Below are 6,000 nucleotides of genomic sequence, written 5' to 3'. Positions count from 1 at the left end.
CGCATCCTACTTTTTGAAGCAACATTTTACAGATAAGCTGCCTGCTGGCCTGTAAAGCTATAACTATCAGTCCATCACTTTATAAAAGCCTAGTCCAATTTTCATATGGCAGATCCTTCCACATACGTTTTTGAAGTGTGTCGAGCTTCTCCTGTGAAGAAGGGATGCCTGTTCATAATTACTCCCCAGGGCTTAGTGAGTTGTGTTATATCAATCTCTACTTAATGATTATTTCTTTTACTAGCTTGGATACAGTGCACTATACTACTTTATGCTATCATACACTGCTAGTACGTTTTACACTGTGTAGTAAATAATTCTGATTAAGAGCTTTCGTCTGTTCACTTGTCATTTGTCATAATAAATAATTAATTTCATATAAGTATATCTGATTTGGCATCACTAAAACCTGCAGGACAAAGTAATTTATTAACAGCTCTATAATTCCTTAAATTTAAACTGCTGACATAATCCGAGGCTAAGATTGGATTCAAGGGCATCCAGGCTCCTTCCTGAGAAGGAGTTTAGAAAGTGAAGGAGTCCTTTCTGCACCTCATGACTCAAGGACAGGGCTTCTTTAGTAACTTTTGTCTAAGCCTTCCAGCCCCCCCCTCTTCGCCCTCCCACAACAACCCCCCAGGAATCCAGACCATCACTTCAGCCAATTTACTACTAAATTGCAACAATCAAGTCTTACCATAGATCCATGGGTAGTGATTATGAATGTTTCTACTCTTATCCTTTTTCTTCTCTTCCTTTCTTTTTCCCTTACCCATACTTTTAAGTGCTTTCATATTGCCATATTAGTATAGATAATAATAACCCAAATGGCTACATACTTGCTTTCCATTGCAACCAAACTGTTCTAAATTAAACCCTATATATGTACATTTACAAACACTGATCGTTCAGTGTTGTTTCACTGTAATACACCCCAAGGGATCTATTAACAAGAATCTGGGTTACTCTTGCCCTCGTGGGATGGGTCATAACAGCATCCTCCTGCTTACAGCCAGTACTTCAGAGAGTTAGAGCTCTCCCAGCTGATTTGTGTTGAGTCTATTGGCACTGCTTGAATGACACAGGGCTTCTCCACAGGCCCAAGCATCTTTCTTAAGGGGCTGAACCAACTCAATGTGAACAAGCTGCAATCCATTTAATTCAACTTAATGTCTACCCATATATATGGCATCAACATGTCCATATATAAATATAGGTCCAAGATGCTCAGTGGGACTAGGTACCTCCCTTCAACCCCTGCTTTTACTGTCCTGTTTAACTTAAATTATCAGATCTTTGGGGAAAGGACTGATTGGTCTCTTAGCATGTTTATAGACATGTCCCTCATGCTGGTAGCCTGAGTATTCCATAAGACAAAGAATAGGCCAATTTTCATGGCATTCAGCTCCAAAGAAGTACCTGATTTAAACAAAGTACTTATGCTGCAGTTTCAGTGGATGAAAAGGCATTTTAAGTGAGATGCTGGACAACTCAAGAGATCACTAATCTTATCCCGGAGGAAACTTTATTATCTCAGATATAAATATTGTCACCAACGACTGGTTCCTTCCCTTAAAAAAAAATCAGAAGGTGGCCTTAGCATGCTTCCTGTCTGACAGATGGCCACATATCAATTAACCTGTGCCTTTCCTGTCTACCTCTGAAGGCCAGCAATGCAAGGCAGCACAGAAATTATGGAGTTCCCTCTCTCTTGGAGCTGCCCAAACTGGTCAAAGAGCTGACTTACAAACAGGAAAGCATCGATGCCAGTGCTTGCAGTAAGGCTTCCTGGAAGAATCCCAAAAAGTTCAAACATTAGAATTGTGCACAGTGAGATGAGGCACAGATGGCAAAATAAAAGCAATGTAATTTTTTTTCTGAGACTCTGAGTCTCTCAGCTCCTGAACATATGAAAAATTGGGCCACTTTAGCAGAATTCATGTAACTTTGTCTAAAGCAAGAGAGATGAAGACAACACCTTCCAGAGACTGGGCTGAGGATTTGAGCATATAAAAGGTTGGTCCTGTATCACTTTTCCTAACAGGGCCTTGCAAATTAATTTAGTACCAGATGTAAAGACTTATTTACTTCATCCTCCTAGCAAATGATAACTATCAGCCACTTTTTCTTGGTTCACATTAGGCAGAGAGTGACATTGATTGTATTTATATTTTCCCCTATTACAAGAAAGTATGCACATAGAGCTTATAAGAGCAAAGATGAGTTCAAAGCAATGAAACATTTGATCTTGAGCTAAGTTACGTTGTTCACTCAGCCAAAAAATTCTATCTTTTCCTTTTCCATTTGCCATGAATACAGAATAAGAAAAAAAAAATGCTCAGCTTGGGTTAACCCAAAATCTCATTTTTATTCTGGTTTCAGAACTATCAGCAAACAAATCAACACAAACTTCAGCACCCAAACAGCTCAGTCATTTCAGCTAACCAATTTTTGTTTCTCAGAAACTTAAAAGCACTCCTGGCTATACCTTTGGGGTTGGATCCAATTACATGGAAAGATTATTCTTGCCTTTGACAGGAAGAGATTACAACTTTGGGCTGCTTCCTGATTGTTCTGTACCATCACTCCGAATCAAACTCCGTGACCACACCAGTATCTACGGCGCTGGTATTTTTGTCAGACAAAACCCTCATGTGCCGATCCACAAGCCAAAAGCCCTGCACAAGTTAGAGCACAGGGTCCTGGAGCCTACTTGTGCCCTCTGAATAATGAACAATTGTAGGTCTACAAGGTTGTTGTAGACCTGAAGTTTTGTATTTTGGGGTTTTTTTTCTGGCTCATTATCATTGTAAATACCAGCTCTCAGCATTTCTTTCCCAAAACCTTCATCTTTCCATCCCTCTGTCTCCTCCTAGCTCTGTACCATAGCAAGATCACTCCACAACCACACACCCAAGTTATTAAGGCTGAGCACATCTGGCCTATGTCACTTAACCCACCAAGCATTTTCACGTTCACTGCAGTCTGTTCCTGTGGAGCCTCAGGTGACCTTGGGGGACAGTCTACTACTCAGCTATTGCTTTAGAGTCATTAAGTGACATTTTGTTCCCTCTGCAGCAAAAGATGCTCAATGATGAACAAATAAGGAGACATTCATAGAGCCAGCAGGAGTCTTCAGCAGAAAGCATGGAGGGAAAGATTTAAGTCAGGTTCTTCTGCTGGAAGAAGGAAGTTTCTCTGTGATCATCTAGAAAGTGTGGGCTCCAATCTTGTACTGGGATCAGGGAGAAGGAGTATCACTTTGTCCATCCTCTCTCCTTCTTTTTCTGGTGATAGGTGGTGCTGCTGCTCTTCCTAGAGACCAGGAATGCACTTGCAGGTTACTGTCTTTACTACTCAGGGTGTCATGAGCATATACCACATCACAGATTATCAGATTTTGGACATCTGACATCCACAGCATAACATTTCTCCCACCAGCTCCTGTGAGCATTTTAGCACATCAACAGATGTACCAGCTAATGATGCTCCCCAAATCCTCATGGCTACCACAAAGCTCGCCTTCTTTCCCTGAAGCACTGGATGTGTGGTTTCCAGACCAGGACTCTCTCCTGCTCCCATGTTGTGATGTTTCCCATGTGATTTCAGCCAGGAAGCTTTCAGAGAGGTTCTCACTCCAAGGACTCTCATAGACGGATTGCTGACAGTGGTCGAAAACACCCAGAGGAGAAAAGAGCAGGAAGGTGATCAGGACAGTGTGACTCACCAGCCAGGTGCTGTTCCTTAGAGTGCTTCCACTGAAGTCAGTGGCCAACTGTTTGGTCAGATCAGTCCTTGTAAATGCCCTGGTCAGAGCAAATAGTGGTGACATTATTTCCCTGGAGCTATAATGAAATATGCTTGCAAAGTCTCATCCCTTCCTTGACTTCTGGAAACCCTCATGTTGTAAGAAAAGCTGTTTTTACTTCCCTTGTAATTTCTGCTTCCAGGTGGCATCCTGTCTTGATGTCTCCCAAATCCCTAGCTCCTCACTGAGAGCAGGAGAGTACAGGACCCATGGAGGTTCCCAAGCCAACATGGGCTGCCCTGCATCCCTTCCATTTCTCCTTCTGCTCTAGACTTGCAGTCTTGCCTTTCGGTCTTTCTCTTTGCAATGATTATTCTTGTTATTATTATTCACCAGCTATTTTTGAATGGTAGCTTCTCAGGAGCTCAGGCCACAGCTGAGCCCTGCTCAGAGGCCCTGGGGAGCAATTACTCACATCCCTGCTATCAAAGCAAGAAGGGGTCCCTGACTGCTATGTAGTTTGTCCTAGTAAGCTGCTGGCATACACTTAGAATGGCAAGCAGCTGCAGTGAGCCTCTAAGAGACATCAGACCTAAGGGACGTGGACCTTTTTCCTCATCTGCCTTGCCCCTTTCAAACATCTCTTCATGCTGCTCTCTGTCAGTGCAATGCTTTGTGCTTTTGTCTACACAGAAGCTCTCCTACTGAGCTGCATCTGCATCAGCTCTGGAGAAAAGTGCGTTTAACACATAGCAGGAACCTCCACAATTTCTTCCCACCTACAGCTCTTGCCAAGAAGCTGTGAAATGTGCTGGCACAATGCATTAAGGATGCACTGCACAACTTGGTGTTGAAGAGGACTCTCAGTGATTCTGCTAGACCCAAAGAGAAACCTCCAAATTGCAAACTAGTCTGCTGCAGTTCACTGCACTACAAGCCCTTTTCTAATTGCTATTGGAAAAACTTCCCCAAAAATCAAATTGTACCAGTGAGCTGCAGATATCAAAATCAAATCAGACAGAGTCATTAGCTTCCCAGTATCAGGAATAGGCCAATTTATGCCAAGCTTAGTGCAATAGGGAAGTGTCATAATTAACTCCAGTTAGAGTTTTGGTAAGCTCTTGTATGGTTTTAGGTGAGAGAAGAGGTTGGCAAGACAAAAAGGCAAAGTATGCCCTGGTCTGTAGCAACAGTTACACCTGCTATGGTTGTTGGACTGTAATTGTTTCACTACTTAGATTTTCTTGGTTCTGCTTCAAAATTCAACTAAATTAAATGAGGCCTGATTTCCTCGCGGACACAAAGTTCCATGGTCTTCCCAGACTGAATGAAGAATGTGCTTAGTTTAGTGCAAGGAGAATGGGAAAGGTGGAGGAACAGTGTTAGAGAAAATCATTACTTCCCTGATGTCAGTGAACCTCATCTTGATAACAATATAGAAAACCCCCACATTTTGGAAGTGTCAGAAGGAAACAAACAAGCTCACAGGATTTGGCTACCTGGAAGCAAGATAATTTGACTTGATGACCCACAAATCCCTTCCCCACTCCATTCTGTATAAATGCAATTTTTTTTCTTCCAAGAAAAAAATTCTAACAGATCTTTTTGGCTTTCCTCCTATTTCACAAATACATTTGGTCACTAAGAAATTGTATTTCACCAGGAATAAAAAACCAGTATTTTACTGTCCATCCAAGTGAGCTGATATCTCCATTCAGTAGCAGTAATGCATGATGAATTTGCCATGTAGCAGCTAGAAGTCCTTTGGTTGCAAGCCAGCCCCCCTGCAGTTATGTTCCTGTACAAGGAAAATGGAAAGATAGTCTTTTTCCTAAAAGTCTTACTTGGTAAAGGCATAATGAATGTGATTTAGAGGCTTCTATTCTCAACAAAGGAAAGGTAAAAAACACTTAAGAGAAATAGGGGTGACCATAATTTGGGGCTATATTTTTTTGCTGATTCCATACGCATTCTGTCCCAGTGCCTGTTACATTTAAGGAAGAAACTATTTTCTCTAAAATACAAAACCTCCTTGCAGTCTGGAGCAAGTCAGTAGTGAACAAGGGCCCAAATATTTAGATGGAAAGAAACGTGTTTTGTGAATACCACTAGGATATACTGAAAGCAAGTGAGAGTTTGGAAGAAAATTGAAATGTTGTGGAAGAGCAGAGGCTGGAGGGATTTTCTGCTTAAAATCCCTATGATGGACTCAAGTTAGTTTATGTGTTTTAAATCTTGAACATCCTCTTTCA

The sequence above is a fragment of the Empidonax traillii genome, unplaced genomic scaffold (genome assembly GCF_003031625.1).
Source record: "Empidonax traillii isolate 1590-97213 ecotype Southwest subspecies unplaced genomic scaffold, ASM303162v1 scaffold892:size253994, whole genome shotgun sequence".
Classification (NCBI taxonomy): Eukaryota; Metazoa; Chordata; class Aves; order Passeriformes; family Tyrannidae; genus Empidonax; species Empidonax traillii.
Note: the sequence above shows the minus strand (reverse complement) of the source record.